Genomic DNA, 23,071 nt, shown 5'->3' on the forward strand with positions numbered 1-23,071 from the left:
CTTAGAGGTAGTTCAATTAGAATGACAGTGACAGTAGTGACCTGATTGGTGTGTTTCTTCTGGAGAGTACTAGGTGCAAATTTACGTTTAAGGTCTGGAAGTCTCCAGAAATGCAAAATAGTGGCAAATTCTCCATGGAGATGGAGTAAGTCACTACTGGAGTGAGGTCCATACAGTAGACCTCCATGGCTTTAGCCCTCCTAAGGTTGGCATGTTTGCTAGAGTAGAAAATTATCCCTACTAGTAGAACCCTTGAGCGAAGCAGGTGGACTTCCTAGCAGATGGGCTGGACCCTCAGGAACCTTAGTGCTCAATGGTCTAATACAAGGATAGATGGAGCCACCAGTGAGCCGATTCCCTTGTGATACCCATGTCAAAGTCCGTCATCAACAGGTGCACAGGATCATGAGGAGTCAAAGGAACCCAGGTCCACTGGTTACTGTCTAGACAGCATATAAGCAAAAAGATGTGCGTCAACATCATAGGCTACCACCCATGTGCCTTTGTGATTAGGGGACCTTTGAGATCTTGTATCAGTGCCTTCATGCAATAAGTCAATTTACCCACAGCCATTGACAGAAGCATTCCAAGATAGAATTCTCACCCCAGTTCATTATTAGATGGGCCCTTCAAAACTTAGGACAGACTGACACTCACAGTTACATGTTTTCATTGCTCTCTCACCATTTAGTTTGCTATAACTCAGAGTAGGTGTGGAACAATTCTTGGTTGTGGACCAGCAGGATGCACATGCCTCCACTAGTAATGAGGAGAAATTCTAGTTACCTTAGGGACAGCATGCACTGTATAGAATTTGTATATGCTTTCTCCAAATTAGTGAATTAATGTCTAACAGACTAACTGGAGGACTGTGACATTGTATGTAGTTTATACAGCTTATTTCCTGCTTTGAGAGATTAACGATTTTTAAATAATTCCCTAGCATCCACCCAGTTGAATGTCTGTTCTAATTGCACTAATATGAAGTGAAGTGTTTACTAGGCCCCAATAGCTAGAATGGAGGCCTTGAGTATAAATGTGAAGTGAAAAGATGATTTGTTCCACGTTAGTAAACTAGGACTATATATCAAGGTAATTAAAATAGGTGGTTTAGGTGTTATAAACTTGAAAACAGTGTATGTCTTTAAATAATACCTATGAGCCATATGTCCTGATAGTTATTATTTTTCAAAGAAAATTACCTTATTACAGATAAATAAAATATTCTACACAAGAAGCACTCTTTAACGTTTGCTGGAGTGGGGATATTTGTTTACGGATTTTGGCTTACCAGCTCATCAATGTAGAAATCCCTGCAGAATCACAGACCGATAGAGCTTGGAGGCAGATGAGATTTACCAGGAGCTGCACATTAATCAGTTAGTCATCATAGTTTCAATCATTAGTTGTTCAGTTGGACAATAAGGAGAGGAGGACCCCCTAGAAGACCCAGGGGAGTCCTTGTCTCCTTCATTTGTTGGAGAATTCAGGACAGGGCTGTAGGCAGTGAAAGCTACCATTTCAGGCCTCTTGTGCACTGGCCTGTCCCATGTACAGTGCACACGGGGTGGGCTGGTGCACAACAGGCCTGGCAGCTTTCACTGCCTACAGCCCTGGCCTGAATGCAGGCCAGGGGCAGCAAAAGAAAGGTGCCATTTCAGGCCACTTGTGCACTGGCCTGCCCTCTGGAATGTGCCCAATCTCAGAAGCACTAAGCAGGGTCTGGCCTGGCTAACCAGGCCTCACCCTGCTTAGCCCTTCCGAGATCTGGCGCATTCGGGCCTCACTGGGTCACGGAACTCAACCTCCACAGAATTCCACGTAGTGTTTATTCAACTCCGAGGAATTCTGCGGAGTCGGACTCCATGAACTTCGCCCAAGCCTAATTAATATATTCTATGACAAATATGTCTATGGGAAGGTTAAAACCAACTTCTTTTACATTAATTAATTGTTTTCACATGTCAGCTTGTCAAAAGTTTAACATTTCACATTCTTAACCTGGGTCAGTTCAACAGAAAGTACAATTTCATTTATTCAAGCTTAACACATTGAAGTGTGACAGTCTACTGCTTTTTACTTGAATTGTAAGTTGCAGCATTTTTGTCTAAGGCCAACATGTTAATTTTCCATGTTATTGCATTACTTTTCTCTATTTTAAAATGCTCCTTCACATCAAAACCCTGAAGTACCCAGCACCTTTTGGGACAGAGCATTGTTAATATGTCTGAAGTTCCTTGGATATAGGGGTTTACTTTAATACACCATCACCAATGATAACCTAATGTAAAAGCTTTGCTTGCTCTGAGAATGGTGCAGGACTGCACCGACCATCAATAATTAAAATCCTTTGTTAAAGCTATTTGAAAGACCAAAATGTAATGCCCTATTACTTTCAGTGTGCAATTAGTTTGCTGTTGATCTCTTAAACCCAATGTGATTAGAATTGCACCCTGGGGAGACACCATTACCATTACAGTTCCAAATAAACAAAGTGCTAAATGTTGCTGTACATAAAATGCTTTCCTTCTTGGGGTCTTTCTGGTGATGTCCAGCGGGGATGATCTCATGCCCAGATACTGGTGACTAGTTTAGAGGGCCCAGTCACTGGAGTTTAAAATTTTAGTAGCTATTGGGCTACTGAAGAAATAGGATGCTGTTTCACTGCAGAAGCCCCTTTGTGGTCAGGTAGACAGGAGGTCTGCATCCTGGAACCCACAAATTGCAGTCAGGTTTATCCTGTATTGTGGACAACCACCCATCATGGGATAGTGACTACGGGCACTGGGATATCTAGTGGCCAATTGACTAAGAACCTTGATATCTCTAGAACTGATTTCTTTCAGATGAGAGTGAGAAAAGTTCTGAAATTAGAACAACATCCTTTAGCCAATTGCATGGGACCTAAGGCCAAGGGCTGAATTATGGCTTTGTAAAGACTCCCATGCTGCAGCGTGAAAGAGTATAGCCGTACTAGGTTTCAGGGAGAGCTGGGATGATGAAGGCTTCTCAATTTGTGAAGGCCATGAACCAGATCCTCACAAAAATCATGAAGTTGGATCCTGGGCTACTGTCTGAGATGCTCAAATTGCTCTTGTGTAACTTATGGCAAGCAAGATGTACTCTTTGTAGCTCCTTCCAGTAAGCAGTCCCTGAGCTTTTGTCTGTGGTTCAGGTAACTTTCAACTGGTTTGCATACTCCAGTTCCACATGTAAGCAGGTAGGCAGGAAGGCAGACTAATTTTCCTCTCTCCATGGGTCTAGCATCAAGCGATGCTGCAGATGTCTCGGATTGAGGCCCAGTCAGGAGAGAGAGCCATGATGCAGCTACTGCTCCACTAGTGACTACATTGGTGTACAGGTTCTCCTCAGTTGCAAAGGCAATACATTCAACAATCTATGGGCATGGACCCCAATATTTATTCCCGCATTAGGGCCAAAACTGCCTTTATTAGGTGTCTGAATCTTTTGAATTTCAAAGGGCATCTCCTATCCTGCAAAGGCGTGGTCCCTGCATAATCACCTCAGACCCAAACCTACATCCCTGTTGACCCTCCTAGGACTGATTCAGGCTTGTATGAGGGAGATTTTACTATCGTAGGGAAACTTCAGTTGAGTCAAATGATCTGGTGGGCTATGTCTTCAGACCCCAAAGAGAGTACTAGATTGGAGAGAAGAGATGTGTACTTTGAGACTACCATGAAAGACATTAATATTATCAGCTCAGCACCAATGAGACAATAATTATTTGCAGCTCAAACATGTGAAGTCCTATAAGTTAAACATTATTGATCATTATTGATGAAAAAAAGTTAACACACTCGCAGACAGAAGCAATCATTCAAGTCACAGACATAATAGGTGCATAAGTAAAAGACCTGCACCTCTGATTATGCAGCATACTGAGACAAATTTTATCCTACATGCATAGGGCCTCATTTACGAGGCCATAGCGACACACTGTGCCACCAGCACTTGCTGCGCCGACCTGTGCCACAAGGCTCATAAATGAGGCCCATAATTTGAAAAGATTGGACAGTATCCCCCACAAAGAGGGTTGCTCTTTGAGTGCCGTCCTTGACATCAGAGCCCAGTCCTTATGCATCACATCTTTGAACTGGGGCCCACAGTGAACCTGCATGACTGTTTAGCTCACTGGATAAAATGTTCAATTGACTATTTTTGGCACATCACCTTTTATGAAAGTAAAGTTAATGAAATGTGTAGATGTTAATATTCAAACCCCTGAAATAGGGAGTGGAAGCAATAAACACATCATAAATTACTTTAAAGTTACGACAAGTAGTGGAGTAGTGGCTTAACCATATTTGACATTCTGCACATTTGGCAGAGATTCCGTGGTAGCAGAGGGGAACTCCTTACTATAGGGAATAGGGAAAATTATAAAAGTGAATTATTTTTTTAATATATATTTATTTTTATGTGAAATATTAATCTGAAGTGATTTTCTATATTCATTCGAAATATAGAACAATTTAAAATGTTTACCTTATTAGTATCTTAATTGTAAATTCAAAATTGAATAACGTCACAACATATTAAGTTAAAATAAATGCAATTTTCTAAATCTTCAATAAAAAATAAAGGGCCAGATGTAGGTAGGCTTTTGCGCCTCGCAAACGGCGAAAAACGCCGTTTGCGAGGTGCAAAAGCCCTCAAGCGATGCAGAAACAACTCGCAAAATGTGTTTCCGACTCGCAAATAGGAAGGGGTGTTCCCTTCCTATTTGCGACTCGCACCGCGATTTAAGTTGATTTGTGACCGCGAAAGCGGTCGCAAATCAACTCGCAGTTACCATCCACTTGAAGTGGATGGTAACTCATTCGCAAAGGGGAAGGGGTCCCCACGGGACCCCTTCCCCTTTGTGAATGCTCACAAAATTATTTTTTCAGAGCAGGCAGTGGTCCTATGGACAAAAGGTTTCGGTATTTTTTTCTATTTGCAGCTCGTTTTCCTTTAAGGAAAACGGGCTGCAAAGAGAAAAAAAAAACTGCTTTATTTAAAAGCAGTCACGGAGATGGTGGTCTGCTGTCTCCAGCAGGCCACCATCCCCGTGAGTGCCTAGACTCACTATGGGGTCGCAAACTGCGACCCACCTCATAAATATTTATGAGGTGGGTCTTTGCGACCCAATAGCGAGTCGCAGAAGGTGTCTGAAACACCTTTCTGCATCGCGAATTGCGAGTTGCATATTGCGAGTCGCTTTGACTCGCAAATTGCAACTCGCAATTTGTGTTCTACCTACATCTGGCCCAATTTCCCACCTCAAGTAACTATATATATATTTGCATTATCTCTTTGAAATATTAAAAGTGATGTATGTCATTAATTTAAAGTAATTTAATTATTTTTAAGAAAAATAATGTTACACTAATTCTTAAAATTAAAAAGGTTGTTAAAATATTTAAAAATAAAATAATAAATAGTTTGTATTAGTAGATTTGTTAACATTACATGTATTTGTAACATTTGAAAATAGTTTAAATAATGTAACATTGGTTCCGCTAGAGTTTTATTTGAAATCCATACCTCCATTTTATTTCTGGAAGAGTGTTGCAGTCCCGTAGTTGGCCTTCTGTGGTGTTGGACATGTTCCAGGTCTGAGCTGGAGTACCTTTACAGAAGGGCAGTTTGTGAATAGAATAGGCTCACTCTTCAGTAGGTGGGAGGATATCCCTCTCTAGCCCTCTCTAAAACCCTCCTTACTCCTCCCTTAACCCCTCCCCTTTAGTTGTAAATATTCTGTATTTTCCAGCCACTTCTCTGTCTCTCTCCTATTTACTACTAAAACGTATACTTACATGTGCAGAGATCTCTGCAGTCCGGGCACAGAAATCCATACATAAAAGATAGGAGACATGAAGGAATTGTTCTACGAATGTAGGTATGTAAATAGCATTTTGTTCTACATTAGTAGAACAACTGTAGTACTACTGAAAATACTACGAAATGCAGTTTATGAATAGGCCCCCTACGACTCTTACTCTCTGGAACAGCCTAATATGGATAACTGCTGCATAAAATGCCAATATACTGCCTCCGATGCTTATACATGGCTTCAAATGCTCATGCACACCGTTTTATTATAAATGTGGCTTCATAGCAACAGTTACAACCTCATATCATCATCAAAGATCTTTATTTAGTTGAATAAAAACCACAAAAGAAAGAAATTAATATTGAAATTAAATGCAATAATCACATTTTCCATCTTCCATAGTGTTCCTGAAACAATTGATTATTTGGTTATTAAAATTGTCCAGTAATTCATTCTACAGAAAAACTCGCTTAACCAAGCAATACAATGTTTGAAACATTTCTCATCTGATTTCATGGGGGTTATTACAAATATTAGTAAACGCAAATTCATAATTACTCTGCAGGAATTGTGGAAAATTTGACTCCTGCCCATTCTCCTCATTGATGAATTTCATCCTCATACACTGAATACTAAGTAGAAACTTAGCCAAACTGCATACAATGGCTTCTCTAGTGTCTGCACTCAATATCCTTTAAAACAGTTGTACATTGTAATACTCCAATGGATTGGCAGATCCAAATTACAGACTTCGTACGTGGTATTGAATAAACATTCCCAAAAATAATTAATGGACCACGGCTGGACACATACTAGAGAGTGTTTTGCCATTCGGAACAGAAACTATTTGTATGGAGGATGCCATATCTAATTTCATGTATAAAGGTCTAGCAGCTGGTGGGTAATGATATAAAAAAAAAAAAATACAAATGAACACATGTATTTGTGATCCAGGGGCAGTATTTCACAAAGTGCACCGGTGGCACACCTGGTGTTTGTGCCCGGTTTACATGCCCCTGGAGCACTTTGCTATTACAGATAGGGCTGCAAATGCTCGTGCAGTCCCTTCTGTAAAACAGATAGTGCTGGAGCACATGTAACACCAATGGTATCGAGAGAGGGTGTTCCCTCATTGGCATGGGGACAAAGCCCCATGCAAATGAGGGCATCACTTTGCCTCTCCACCCATGCTGTATTTTGATGTGGGTGCAGAAGCAAACATGCCCCTAGGGGGCGCACTGAAAGTGAGCCACAAAGAGGTGGCACACTTTCAGTGTACCCCCTAAGGCAGCGCTCTGGAGGGTGGAAAGAGGGTCACATGACACCTCCAGACATCTCCCTGACATCTCCCTGCAGGTGGGTGCATCTCTCTCTGCCCTTGCCTGCCAGAGGATATCTAATCTCATGGAGTAGCTTTGAAACAGCTGTGTCTATGGCTCTGCAGTGTGTACTGCTGGACCGATGTTCCAGCAGCGCAGAGGGACTTGAAATTAAGCACCTTATTTTCTATCAATTTAAGGTTATTTACCTGTGATTCACCCACCAGGTCTCTGCCATAGTGCGTACCTCCTAGTGCTTTTGATTTATACAATGTGTGTATCTCCAACATGTTTTGTTGACGTTTTAGACTACTTTTGCTAATTTACTTACACAAGGACCTATTTGCCATTAATTGTAGCCCAACTGCTCAAAGTCAGATACCTTTCCAAGTTTAGTTCCTCCCACAGTATTGTTCCCTGGTAAGATCTGTGCAGGTTGAGGATCATGTTTTTTGTCCTATTGGACCTTATATCCAATCCTCGCTTTTTGCAGAATTCCACTAATCTGTTCAGTAGCGCTGGAAAATCCATGGGTGTTTTAAAGATTAGTAGTGTATCATCCATAAAGAGCAGTGTGGGGACTCTAGAACCTGCAATCACTGGGGAGTAATCTGTGCATGAATCAAGGTGTGAAATCACATCTTTTAACTATAAAGAGAACAATGTTGGAGCCTGAACATATCCCTGTCACGCCCTCTAGTCGATAGGAATGCACTCTGGGAATTCGCCCTTGCTCCTCTATTTTATATGAGCATAATTCCCGGTGTGCAATCTAATGAATATAGATGTTACTTGGCACCGCCCATTTTATCCAACACTGTCCAAAGTTTATCATGGGGGTTCAAAACAAATGCAGATTTAAGGTCCATTAATGCCCCTTGTTTAAGACCATGATTTTCAATAAATGGGGAGAGATCTGAATACCGGTCTATTTTACTAACATTTTTTAAGGCAGGTTGCAAAATTAAGAGTGTATTGCTATCCTCAGTCCATTATTGTAACTTGTCTAAAACTTGAAAACAACATACTTTTGCATGTTGTCAATCAAGCAGATGGGTCTGCTCAGATTATCCCCATTTTATTTCTTATAAATTGAGATTATTTTATCCCCATTCCATTTGCTTGGTTATGGAGGTCCCTCACAAGATAGCATTTGTTAGAATATGTTAGTGGAGTGCCCACACATCAGATTCATTTAAGAAGATGTTCCCAGGTACTCTGCCAGGCTGTTTTGCAGAAAAATGCCTTTTATCGCATACAGCCTGTCTTTGAGCTTTAGGTTTGACAGGTTTACGTTCGAACACAGCAAACTTGTTCCTAATGATGATTCGCTACTTTTTTCTTCCTCTGTTTGTACACAGAACTTGGGGAAGTGTTTTATCTATGCCTGGGGTTAAACAAAATAAACTATGCTACTCAAAGCACACTGGCTGCCATTAGATTCTATGGGTGTCATTACAACATTGGCGGTAAAAGCCGCTTACCACCGTGCAGAAGACCGCCAATACACCGCCACGGCTGCGGAAATCCGCCAAAGCTATTATGACCCACATCTCGGAATCCGCCGAAATTAAGACACCCACACAAGTCAGCCACACCAAAGCTCAGTGATAAACTGGCGAAAACAAAACCTCCACCATCACGCCAACAGAAACACACCCATGCTATCACGCCCCACGAATCCACGCGGCGGTCTTTCAACTGCGGTATTCCAATGGCGGTGCACACAGCCGCCCTCAAAATACACACACATCTCCAAAACACCACCACATTGGACAATTTGAATTACACACACCTGATACACATACAAACACGACTCCCACACACCCAACACAATATAAAACACACACCCACATCACACACAAACCCCTACGACCAAAACTGATTGACGAAGGCCAGAGAGAGAGCACAGAATAGACAACCCCACCACACAGAGGCACACAACACCATCACCCACACTACATCCACGCACAAAACACCACACACATCTACATATCACCACACTCATCACCATATACGCCACCCCACACATCACCTACACCACCCCATGGCACGGCAAAGACACCCCAGGTTCTCCGAGGAGGAGCTCAGGGTCATGGTGGAGCAAATCGTACGGGTAGAGCCACAGCTATTTGGATCACAGGTGCAGCACACCTCCATAGCTAGGAAGATGGAGCTATGGCGAAGAATAGTCGACAAGGTCAACGCAGTGGGACAGCACCCAAGAAATCTGGACGACATCAGGAAGAGGTGGAACGACCTATGGGGGAAGGTGCGTTCCGTGGTCTCCAGGCACAACATCACGGTACAGCGGACTGGCGGCGGACCCCCACCTCCTCCCCCAAAACTAACAACATGGGAGGAACAGGTCTTGGCTATACTGCATCCTGAGGGCCTCGCAGGAGTAGCTGGAGGAATGGACTCTGGTAAGACAAATCTTTACTGCTTCATCCCCCACCCTACCTGCATGGCATCACATACCCCCACCCTCACCCTCACCCGTATCACTCCAACTCCTCAATAATGTACTAATAACACAAACCACCCATCCCAACACCAAGCCCTGCATGACACAGCAAAGCATGGACACCCCTCACTAAAGCATGCCCACTGCACATACCCATAACACCCCCCCAACCATCATCAAACAAGCCCCCACACAGGAATGCTACCACTGGGGTACACGCTCACCCACCCATTGCACACCATGACACACACACATGCAATAATCATGCTTTTATACCCCTGCAGGACCACTACCTAATGTCACCAGACAGGAGGGTCGAAACATCTCTACTCCACCCACAGAAGAGGCCCACAGTGATGACAGCAGCTCTGGCCAACTGGATCTGGATGACCAGCTTGGACCATCGTGGGCCTCGGGACAGTCGGTTCCCCTCGCACAGGCACAGCCCAACACAGACCTTCCACCCTCTGGAAACACCAGCACAGCACCCACCCAGCGGGCCCATACCTCCGTACCCAGGACACGTCAATCAGCTGTGTGTCCACCACTACAGGGAACCCAGGATAACCGACCACCCCAACAACAACAGGGACCTAGGGACAGTGGTAGTGGGCACACGGTCCAGGGGACGGAGGCACTGGAACACAGGGGAAGTGGGAGGGCTGCCGTGCGACAGGGGGCAGACAGGCCAAGGGAACCCACTCTCCACGAGGCCCTCTCCTACATCATGGGAGCATACCACCACTCCCAGGAGACGATGGCTACGGTCCTGGCCAAGTTTCAGGAGACCCAGCGCCTGCAGGAGGAACAGTATTTGGGCTTCAGGGAGGAACTCAGAACCATCAGCTCCGCCCTGGGCACCATCGTAGGGGTGCTGAAGGACATACAGAACACCATGAGGGACACCGTGGCACGCCAAGGGGCCCCTGACACTAGCATGGACGATGAACTGCCCACCACCTCCGCCGGCGCTAGTGGACAGGACGCCCCGCCACATGACCACCACACCAGCACCCCACCCCCTGCAGACAGAGAACCACCCCGCAAGTGGTCCCTGAGATCCAGGAACAGGACAGAGCACGATGGCAAGACCCCCGCCAAGAAATGAGACCACCCTGATTGTCATCCCACTGTCCCAATTTGTAACCCTGTCCATATTGGAACTGCCCCAGCTCCACTTCCTATGCCCATATGGGCAGTGCACCTGTGAGACTAATAGACTGGACTCTGCCATGGACATTCCTCCACCATCACCCCTCACCATTTTACCACCCCCTCCAAAAATTAGCACTTCAATAAACACCCTTGAAGCACAAAACAATCTGGAGTCAGTCTGTGATTTAGAAAAAGTGTATTAGCTATGACAGTGACAAAATCCGTTCTCAATAGTAATGTCAACATACCTATGTCACACATCACAAGTCCATGAAGGATGCAAGCAGATGACACACGTTGGTAACCACACCTGTGAAACCGCAATGGAAATGTACAACTCAATTACCAAATACTGGTTGAAATTGACAGACAGGATAGAGGTAGAAGTGGGAAAGTACTTGTAGTAGTCAAGAAAGTGTTCTCACCTGTGTGTCATTGGAAATATTGCTGTATGACTGAGTCCCTGTTGTTAATGGCTTCTTCCTCTGCTTCCTCCTCATCACTGTCCACAGGCTCCACAGCTGCCACAACACCGTCATCTGGACCATCCTCCTGCAGAAAAGGCACCTGGCGTCGCAAAGCAAGATTGTGAAGCATACAGCAGGCGATGATGATCTGGCACACCTTCCTTGGTGAGTAGAATAGGGAACCACCTGTCATATGGAGGCACCTGAACCTGGCCTTCAGGAGGCCGAAGGTGCGTTCGATCACCCTCCTAGTCCGCCCATGGGCCTCATTGTAGCGTTCCTCTGCCCTTGTCCTGGGATTCCTCACTGGGATCAATAGCCATGACAGGTTGGGGTAACCAGAGTCCACTAATAGCCACACACGATGCCTCTGGAGTTGACCCATCACATAAGGGATGCTGCTATTCCGCAGGATGTAGGCGTCATGCACAGAGCCAGGGAACATAGCATTTACCTGGGAGATGTACTGGTCTGCCAAACATACCATCTGTACATTCATCGAATGATAACTCTTCTGGTTCCTGTACACCTGTTCACTCCTGTGGGGGGGGACCAGAGCAGTATGGGTCCCATCAATGGCACCTATGATGTTAGGGATATGTCCAAGGGCATAGAAGTCACCTTTAACAGTAGCCAAATCCTCCACCTGAGGGAAAACGATGTAGCTCATCATGTGTTTCAGCAGGGCAGACAACACTCTGGACAACACGTTGGAAAACATAGGCTGGGACATCCCTGATGCCATGGCCACTGTTGTTTGAAATGACCCACTTGCAAGGAAATGGAGCACTGATAGCACCTGCACATGAGGGGGGATTCCTGTGGGATGGCGGATTGCTGACATCAGGTCTGGCTCCAACTGGGAACACAGTTCCTGGATTGTGGCACGGTCAAACCTGTAGGTGATGATTAAATGTCGCTCCTCCATTGTCAGCAGGTCCTCCAGCGGTCGGTACACCGGAGGATTCCGCCATCTCCTCACATGTCCCAGCTGACGGTGCCTAGGAAGGACAAAACCGACCACAGAGTCAAGCAACTCAGAGGTATGTACCCACAGCTACACAGAACACGAAACATAATCCAAAAAGTTGTCTGTATGTGTGTTGAGTCCAGGCCTAGGTATGTGTGACGCAGTTGAAAATGAAGCCATGTGGACGCCTGAAATGGCGGCTGCCTGACCTCTAAACTGGGACAATGGGATGTGAGGTAACTGCGCTGGTGTTGTACACCGTCGCGGTAGGCGGTCGAAGACCGCTGCGCAATGCTGCATTGGTTAACATTGGACTCTATGGGTCCCAGGAGCCAATGACGAAGTGCGCCGGCGGTGATGATACGCACCGCCGTGGACGTGACCGCCGCGGACGTGACCGCCATTTTCTATCTGTTGAATCACTCGATACCTGATCTTCGACAGGAGAGGACCTATACTGCAAGTGCTGCTGTGACCTCGGTCTGGAAGAGACAATGGCACGTGCGTTTGGGGAAAGGGCCCCTGCCTTCACTGCACAGGAGTTGGAGAAGCTCATGGACGGGGTCCTCCCCCAATACACGCTACTCTACGGTCCTCCAGACCAACAGGTGAGTACATAGGGTGCAAGTTGTATGGGCTATGCCTGGGTGGAGAGGGCTGGTTGTAAGAAGGAAGGGGCCAGAGTTCTGCGAGCATGAAGGACTGTGCATGCATGTGCCACATGCAAGGGTAGGGATGTGGGCCACTCACTTCAATGGTGCAGTTGGTAATGACTTCTCTTCTTCCCCTGTACATGTCATGTAGGTCAGCGCCCACCAGAAGAAGGATATTTGGCGTGCCATCGCCAATGACGTCTGGACCCTGGGGGTCCACGAGAGACGGAGCACCCACTGGCGTAAAAGATGGGAGGACATTCGCCTCTGGAGCAAGAAGACGGCGGAGGCTCAGCTGGGGATGGCCTCCCGACGTGGGAGGGGTGCCCGTCGCACCATGATCCCCCTGATGTTCAGGATCCTGGCAGTGGCCTACCCTGAGTTGGATGGGCGCTTGAGGGCATCACAGCAGACACAAGGGGGTGAGTACACTCTCATTCAGCTGACTTTGCGTGCAGTGGAGGTGTCTGGGTGGGGGAGGAGGGCTGTGGGTTTCCCTAGGCAACGGCGAGTTCCGTAGGCTAGGCTCCTCCATAATGCAGGCCACGTGCCACTCCACCCCACCTCTGTAGAGTGCCAAGTACAGGTGTACATGCCCCTGTGTCATCTATGTGTGCAGATGTCCACCATAGCCATGTAGGCCATATCCCAGGAACTGCATCAACAGAACGGCGTAGTGCAGGGGGCTGCTGTGTCTGTATTGTCCGCCAACTGTAGCGGTAAGCCATGCACTCAACCTGTCTTTCTTCTGTCGTCCCCCCCTCTTTTTGTGCTCTCCCTGTTCTTTTGCGCATCAGCATCATCAGGCGGAGGTACAGTGGCACCGGAGCACGAGGGGGCTGCATCCCACATGGCCATGGAGGGCCACACCACAGACTCAGAATACACCATTGGGACGGAGGGCGAGGGGAGCTTCACGGCGGTCACCGGATCAGCAACCAGCGTCATGGACTCGTCCGCCGATGGGAGCACCCTTGTGGTGGCAGCAAAATCTGTGCCCCCCACTTCTACAGGTACACCCGCCACCCCCCCTAGCAGCACGCCCTCCCAGCAGCCCCTCAGCCTTCGCCCTGTGCCCGCTCACCCAGGAGGGTGGGCATCACCTTCGCCCCACGCACCTCAGCCCCTGCCCTGTCACCTCTGCTGTGCTCAGTGAGGAGGCCATTGACCTCCTCAGGTCACTCACTGTAGGGCAGTCTACCATTGTGAATGCCATCCAGGGTGTAGAAAGGGAGTTGCAACACACTAATGCATTCCTGGAGGGCATTCATTCTGGTCAGGCTGCCCATCATCGAACCCTGCAATCTCTGGCCTCTTCACTGATGGCAGCCATTGTCCCTGTCTCTAGCCTCCCCCTCCAACTTCCTCCACCCAGACCCAATCCCCTGTACCTCTGCCTATCCCAAGCACACCATCAGACCAGCCTGCACACACGTCAACACACAAGGGAAGCTCAGGCAAACATAGGCACCACACATCCCACAGGCACTCAAACAAGCATCACCCACATGCAGACACAGCAACGTCCACTGCCTCCACTGTGTCCCCCTCCTCGTCGTCTCCCTCCTCCCTTCCAGTGTCGTCTACACTCTCACCTGCATGCACTACCACTACAGCCACTAGGACTCACACCAGCACACCCACCACCACACCCCGCTCACCTGCACTCACCACCCCCACTACCATTTACAAGTCCCCTGTGTCCTCTCCCAGTGTGTCTGTGATGCCCCCTCCCAAAGTACACAAACGTGGGCAACCACAAACCCAAAATCCATCCACCTCACGACAGCCTCCAGAACATGCACCTGCACCCAAATCATCAAAAGTTACACCTCCCACAACCACCTCCTCTTCCTTCACTCCCAGACCCCCTCCAGCTACCCGTCCCAGTGTTCATCAGAAACTTTTCCTGAGCAATGAAGACCTCTTTCCCACCACCACCCCTCCAATTCATAGGTCCCGTACTAGCACCTCAGCCAAAAAATCTCTGGTACCAGTGGTGCCTGTTAGAGGTATGTGGAGTGCACCGGGCACCAGGGCAGCCATTGTGACACAGAGCCAAAGCACAGCCAGTCCCCCCCCTGTGAAGCACCAGAAGTTGGACAGTGCCCGACGGGATAGGGGGAAGACTCCAGCTGGCAAAGCCGCTCACAAGGGTCCCGGGGGGAGTGTCGACTCAGCTGTGACTCCTCCTAAGGTGGGGAAGGGGCAGAAGAAAGCGCCAAAGTCTGGGAAGAGCAGCACGGCGGAGAAGGCCGCCATCAACCCTGCTGCCCAGGAGGCCACTGACAGCCCGATCGTCACTGGCCAGGAGGCCACCGCCAGAGTCAGTGCCCAGGAGGGCAGTCCCATTGTCACTGGTCAGGAGACCACTGCCAGAGTCAGTGCCCAGGAGGGCAGTCCCATCGTCAGTGGTCAGGAGACCACCACCAGAGTCAGTGCCCAGGAGGGCAGTCCCATCGTCAGGTCAGGAGACCACCGCCAGAGTCAGTGCCCAGGAGGGCACCGGCAGCCACAGCCCCGCTGGGCAATGAGGGACCGCCATGGCAAACATTGCTGCACAGGTCAGAGACAGCAAAGTCAAGCACCGCTGAACAGGGCAAGCACCGTTGAACAGGGCAAAGACCGCCATGGCAAGCCTTGCTGAACAGGTCAGAAACTGCAAAGTCAAGCACCGCTGAACAGGGCAAGCACCACTGAACAGGGCAAAGACCACCATGGCAAGCACCGCTGAACAGGTCAGAAACTGCAAAGTCAAGCACCGCTGAACAGGGCAAGCACTGCTGAACAGGGCAAAGACCGCCATGGCAAGCACCGCTGAACAGGGCAGGCACCGCCAACTCAAGCACCGGTTGCCCATGTGCGGCAGGGGCAGTGACGGAACTGGGACCGTCACGGGGAGAGTGATGCACTCTGGGCACCAGTCCCCCTCCAGAACCAGTGGAGAACAGCATCCACTACCTCAGTCCTTAACAGGATGAAGCACTCTGGGCACCAGTCCCCCTCCAGAACCAGTGGAGAACAGCATCCACTACCTCAGTCCTTACCAGGATGAAGCACTCTGGGCACCAGTCCCCCTCCAGAACCAGTGGAAACTGTTATCGACTTGAGAGACTGTGGCTTTGCACTCCCCAGGATGGTACAGTGGGCAAACCACCCACTGAAAAGACTTGTGAGACTGTGACTTTGCACTCCCCAGGATGGTCCCGGGGGCAAACCACCCACTGAAAGGACTTGTGAGACTGTGGCTTTGCACTCCCCAGGATGGTACAGTGGGCAAACCACCCACTGTAGAGACTTGTGAGACTGTGGCTTTGCACTCCCCAGGATGGTACAGTGGGCAAACCACCCACTGAAAAGACTTGCGAGACTGTGGCTTTGCACTCCCCAGGATGGTACAGTGGGTAAACCACCCACTGAAAGGACTTGTGAGACTGTGGCTTTGCACTCCCCAGGATGGTACAGTGGGCAAACCACCCACTGTAGAGACTTGTGAGACTGTGGCTTTGCACTCCCCAGGATGGTACAGTGGGCAATCCACCCACTGAAAAGACTTGTGAGACTGGGGCTTTGCACTCCCCAGTATGGTACAGTGGGCAAACCACCCACTGAAAAGACTTGTGAGACTGTGGCTTTGCACTCCCCAGGATAAAGCAGTGGGCAAACCACCCACTGAAAAGACTTGTGAGACTGTGGCTTTGCAGTCCCCAGGATGGTACAGAGGTCAAACCACCCACTGAAAAGACTTGTAAGACTGTGGCTTTGCACTCCACAGGATGGTACAATGGGCAAACCACCCACTGAAAAGACTTGTGAGACTGTGGCTTTGCACTCCCCAGGATGGTACAGTGGGCAAACCACCTACTGAAAAGACTTGTGAGACTGTGGCTTTGCACTTCCCAGGCTAAAGTAGTGGGCAAACCAGCCACTGAAAAGACGTGTGAGACTGTGGCTTTGCACTCCCCAGGATGGTACAGTGGGCAAACCACCCACTGAAAAGATTTGTGAGACTGTGGCTTTGCACTCCCCAGGATGGTACAGTGGGCAAACCACCCACTGAAAAGACTTGTGAGACTGTGACTTTGCACTCCCCAGGATAAAGCAGTGGGCAAACCACCCACTGAAAAGACTTGTGAGACTGTGGCTTTGCACTCCCCAGGATAAAGCAGTGGGCAAACCACCCACTGAAAAGACTTGTGAGACTGTGGCTTTGCACTCCCCAGGATACATCAATGGGCATGGAGCCCCGTCGTGGATCTGGCGTGGTGCTGTCATCCGGCTGAGGTGCCCCTTCTTCCCTTCCCCCTGAGGTGCCTGTTGTATTTCGATCTGATGCCCCAGCAGTGTTCTCTCTGTTTCTGGTCAGGTATCTGATGTGGGCCTCGCCCATGCATTTTGGGCCCAGTGGTCCACGGACATTGAATGGTGCATTCCTGCACTACTAATCGTGATGTACCTTTTGTTGAATGTGTATATATATGTTTATATATTAGCTTACTGTATTTTGATACATTACAATGGTTTAACTCATTTCCTTTTGTCTTTGCATTCTTCCGGGGGGGTTTGGGGATTGTTACTGTGATGTTTGGATATGCATTGGTGTTTGTGTTGTAGTGGGTGAGGGTCGGGGTGGGGGTGTTGCGTGTGTGTGTCCATGACTTTTGCCTCCCCCCTCCCCTATGTCGTAGGTGCAGTACTCACCGTTGTCTTCGGCGCTGGCGTTGCTGATGATCGTAGAGGAGCAGGAAGACTATCGCAGGGAGTATTTGGAGTTCCAGCTCCATGGTGCCCTCCTTCCTCGTGGAGTGTGTTGAGGTGAGCGTTTTCCCATTGAAATGGCTGTTTCTGCCGTGTTTTTATCCACGGTGAATCCGCCCCGGAAAAGGTGGCGGAATGGTAGGTTGTGATACTGTGGGCGGTACTTTCTCTCCCGCCTGTCTGTTGGTGGTGACCGCTTCGCTGCTTGTCTGTACCGCCGTGGCGGTTGGAGTGTTAAAGTGGCTGTCTTTGTTGGCGGTTTCCGCCACGGTCATAATTCCCTTTTGTTTTTCGCCGGCCTGTTTGCGGTCTTACTGCCGCTTTAACACCGTCCACCAGGGTTGTAATGACCCCCTATGTGCTAAAACATTATATTATTGTTTGCTTTTGCAGCTGTACGTACTGCCATTTTTGCTCTTCCCTTTTTCTCCACACCACTGCTTGTGTGTGTTTATTGTTTTTTCTTGCCTCTCACACCAGGATCTAGCTTTTTCTCTTAAAAACTGATTTAGGTAACTTTAGGCTCATTTGCTATCTTTATTGAACCAAGTAAACTGTGCCTTTAATGTTGCTAGTTGTGTTCTTATGTGCCTCAAAAATACCTATTTAGAGATTTAAACAAGATTGATGGTCTCATTATGAGTTTGGCGGGCCGGCGGTAGGCCGCAGACAGTGTGCATTCCAAGCGTGCTGAGCATGGGGGCCCCTGCACTGCCCATGCCATGGTTGTGGGCTGTTCAGGGGCCCCCATGTGGGCCTCATCACTGCCTTTCTGCAGGCCTGAAAAGGCTAGCAGAAAGGGAAGTTGTGATCAGCACAGCGGTGCTGAACTCTGCAATGGCTGACTACGACTTTAACCGACGCCAACCAGTCAAGTTACGTGATCTTGGTGGTGGCGGCAATCCCCTAGTGGTCTGAGCGCCATGATTGTAATCTGGTGGTCAGACCGCCAGGAGTGAGGCATTCAGACCTCCATGTGATTTGGCTGCCACAAGACCACCAAACTCGTAATAAGGCCCTGAGTGTATATAAAGTAGGGCACACTAGTCGGTTTCAATAGTAACTGCAGGCATCTCCCTAACCACAGATACCTCATTTTATATTCTACCTGCGACATTTGGTTGTTAGCTGGCACAGGGCCATTGAATAGACCATTTATAGTTCAAGACAACTAACTCTCTAGTTAGTGAGCAGTCAGCTGGTTCTACATCATTTTTAAAAATGTTTTCCATAATCAAGCATATGGTATTGTGATCGCATCTTTCCTTTCAATTACCCACACATCGATCATATCTCTCAATAAACAGAGATCTAACAAGATATAATCATTTCTAATTGTATAATTGTTCTTATTGAAGGTATGGTGACCACAGTTATCAGAGTGAGTGCAGTCAGTACAACTCCTAAGACCCATAGCCATAGTTAATGAGGTCATCTGGATTGCTAAGGCTCACCATTCTTTAGGAGGTAGCCCTAAGTGAGGTAAATCCAACTTCTCGTCTTCCACTTCTGCAACTGATTTTTCATCACTATACAGAAGTTTGAAAGTGAGGTTAAATTTGCCTGCAATAACTGGGGGCTTGTTCACAGTACATTTCCCATTGTCTTTGGGTGTCAGATTCCCTAATACACCACGCCGTGCAATTATACAGTTTGGAAGGCTGAATTTGTGTCCTCTCAGTGAAGTTACATTAACACCTTATATGTCATGAGAAATAATGTTTTTGCAGTTTGATACAGTTGGTGTACCCTGATCTAAATAACGTAATGGTACTCCATGTCTCTTGAAATTTGCATATTTCATGCCGATCTACAAAAATGCCCCAATCGGGATCATCTAATTTAATTTTATTGCATGCTACATTATAAAATAACATGCTAACTTGATCTATTCATGATTTTTAAATATTTGTATTGAAGTTGTTGCAATCAATAAATCAAATACTAAGTACCATAATAAATAACAGCACACAGCATCACCTAAAAAAATCCAAGAAAAACAGAACAGAAAACAGATAAATGAATACAAAAATATTGAAAACAATTTTTTATAGAAATAGTTTAGCCTAGACCCTATTCAAATGTTCTTCAGCCTTGAGGCCACTAGTCTTTTTAATAGCTATATCAAGCTGATAGCTCTGTGAAAACAATAGCCACCATTCAGAAGCTGTGGGAGGAGTGGTATGTACCCATGCTCTTGCAACACATAGGCAGACTGTAATGAATGCAATCAACATCACTGAAATTAGTCTTGGGTTACCTTTGTGCTTATGACCCATCATAATATCCCTAACCACCCACTCAACAGGATACTTTACAAATTGGGTCTCTAGTTGGCAGTCGGTTTGCACCCTCTCCAAGTAGGGACCCTCACTCTAGTCAGGATAAGGGAGATAACTGCTCAGATAACCCCTGCTCATCCCCTTGGTAGCTTGGCACGAGCAGTCAGGCTTATCTCAGAAGCAATGTGTAAAGCGTTTGCACATAATACAAAGTAAAACTGTGAAAACTCTACAAAAGGACACCACACCAGTTTTAGAAAAATAGCCAATATTTATCTGTATAAAACAAGACGAAAACGATAAAAATCCAACATACAGTGCTATGGATATGAATTTTGTAAGACTTATCTTAAAAATACAGTTCCTTGAAGTCGATGGCTTCACCTGAGTTTAAACTTTACCTGAAAAGTTGCCAATATTAGCCCTGCATTGTTTTTGCTGTGCCCTGATTGGCCAGCATCTGGCAGCCTGGCCAATCTGCCTTGATGAGGTGTGAAGTGGCCTGGCTTCACACAAAGAGATGTGCCTGTGGGAGGGAATCTCCTCTCAGCAGATGGTGAGGCAGGAAGGGGGATGGCTGCCAAAGTTGTCTTCAAAGGCAGAGAAGGACATTTGGAGCACCCCAGCAACACCCCCACATCCTGTAACCCCAGACAACTAGGTGCCCCCTTGATTAAATTAAGAGAGGGCAGGAGAGGGGTGTGTTTATGATTTTTAGCCACACCAGTGGGTGGGCTCAGCCAGATGGAACCTCCAAAAATCAGATTCAGCCATGATGGATTTTTTAGGAATGTTGCCTCCTGGGATTTATTTTTGCCACACTTCCCAGGAAGTGGTCATCACAGGGGAAAGGACCCTGCACCTGATTGGAGAACCAGGACCCCCCTGCTTTTCACCCAGGAGCAAGGATAAAACTGGCAGACCTGCACCCACACCTCAGTTCCCTACCACATCCCTACCAGGAAGAAGTACAGGAGAAGAAGGACTGCCCTGCTGGACACCTGGCCTGCACCTGAAACCTGCACTCAGAAGGACTGCACCAGCTACACACTTGGGCTTCACCACAAGAAGGACTTTGCCTGGCTTCAACTGGTTCAAGGAGGGACTCCCTGTTTGCTACAGGTGAAACATTGCTAACCAGAGTCTCCTGTACCAACTCCTGAAGAAATCAACCAGCTGACCACTGCCCAGTGGCCAAAAAGGAGTTTGCGCAAAGTGCATTCTGGGAGTTGTAGTCCGCACCCCCAAGGATCATCTCAGAGCTTCTGGATCCTTGGGGTGAGCTGTGGACCCCAAAAGAACCTTAGGAGAACATCTGGGAGAAGCCCCAGAAGTTTGGAGAAGTTTGGAGTACTTTCGAAAAAAAGCTCCATAGAGGGACCGAGCCGCTGCGGCAACTCTAGCCGACTTGCCTCAACCGCGACCCAGCCTGATTTGCAGGTTCGCCCCGCTGAAGAAAATCTCTGAAAAAGAGACTAAGTCAGAAGGTAAAAAGTTGACCGGGACCTCCCAGCCAGCGTATCCGAGGAGGGCTCCAAGGACGTCGAATCAAGATCCAGGTTTACCCCGGTCGAAGGATTTTCACCTCGAAAAAACAACTAAGTCCGAAGGTAAAAATTTCCACCGAGGGCTCCCGCAACACGTATCCGGAGAAGAGTTCCAGGAGGTTGGATTGGACTGGCAGGTTCGTCCCGCTGAAGAAAATCTTCAGAAAAGAGACTAAGGCCCTCATTACAACATTGGCGGTAAAAGCTGCTTACTGCCGTGATGAAGACCGCAAACACACAGCCGCGGCTGCGGAATTCCGCCATGGCCATTATGACCCAAAGGCCGGAATCCGCCAAAATCTAGACACCCACACAAGTCCGCCACACCAAAGGTCAGTGATAAACTGGCGATAACCAATCCTCCACCGTCACGCCAACAGGAATACGCCCACACTATCACGACCCACGAACCCACGCAGCGGTCTTTCAACCGCAGCATTCCATTGGCGGAACACACCGCCGCGCTCAAAACACTCACAGATTTACAAAACACATCCACATTGGACAATTCGAAATACACACACCTGATACACATACACACACCACTCCCACACACCCAATACAATATAAAACACACACCCACATTACCCACAAACCCTTACTACCCAAACATTTGAAGAAGGCCAGAGAGAGACACCACCATCTACAAACGAGCATCCACAGCCACTCAACACCATCACCCACATAACATCCACGCACCTCACACAACACAACACTAAATATCACCCCACACATCACAACACACACCACCTCACACATCACCCACACCACCCCATGGCACCCTAAAGACACTCCAGGTTCTCTGAGGAGGAGCTCAGGGTCATGGTGGAGGAAATCATCCGGGTAGAGCCACAGATATTCGGATCACAGGTGCAGCACACCTCCATAGCTAGGAAGATGGAGCTATGGCGAAGAATCGTGGACAGGGTCAATGCAGTGGGACAGCATCCAAGAACTAGGGATGACATCAGGAAGAGGTGGAAAGACCTACGGGGGAAGGTGCGTTCCGTGGTCCCAACACACCACATCGCGGTACAGAGGACTGGCGGAGGACCCCACCTTCTTCCCCACAACTAACTATATGGGAGGAGCAGGTCTTGGCTATTCTGCATCATGAGGGCCTCTCAGGAGTAGCTGGAGGAATGGACTCTGGTAAGTCAAATCTTTACTACTATATCCCCCACCCTACCTGCATGCCATCACATACCCCCACCCTCGCCCTCACCCCATCACTCCTACTCCTCACACATGTCCCAATATCACAACCCACCCATCCCAAACCCAAGCCCTGCATGCAACACCAAAGCATGGACACCCATCACCAAAGCATGGCCAGTGCACATACCCACACCCCCCCCCTAAACCATCATCACACAAGGTCCCACACAAGAATTCAAGCACTGGGGTTCATGGTCACCCACCCATTGCACACCATTGTACACACCGATGCAATAATCATGCCTTTAACCCCCTGCAGGACCCCTACCCAACGTCACCGGACAGGAGGGTCCAGAAATGTCCACTCCACCCACAGAAGAGGCCCACAGTGATGACAGCAGCTCTGTCCAACTCGATCTAGACGACCAGCCAGGCCCATCTGGGACCTCAGGACAG

The sequence above is a fragment of the Pleurodeles waltl genome, chromosome 6 (genome assembly GCF_031143425.1).
Source record: "Pleurodeles waltl isolate 20211129_DDA chromosome 6, aPleWal1.hap1.20221129, whole genome shotgun sequence".
Taxonomy (NCBI): Eukaryota; Metazoa; Chordata; class Amphibia; order Caudata; family Salamandridae; genus Pleurodeles; species Pleurodeles waltl.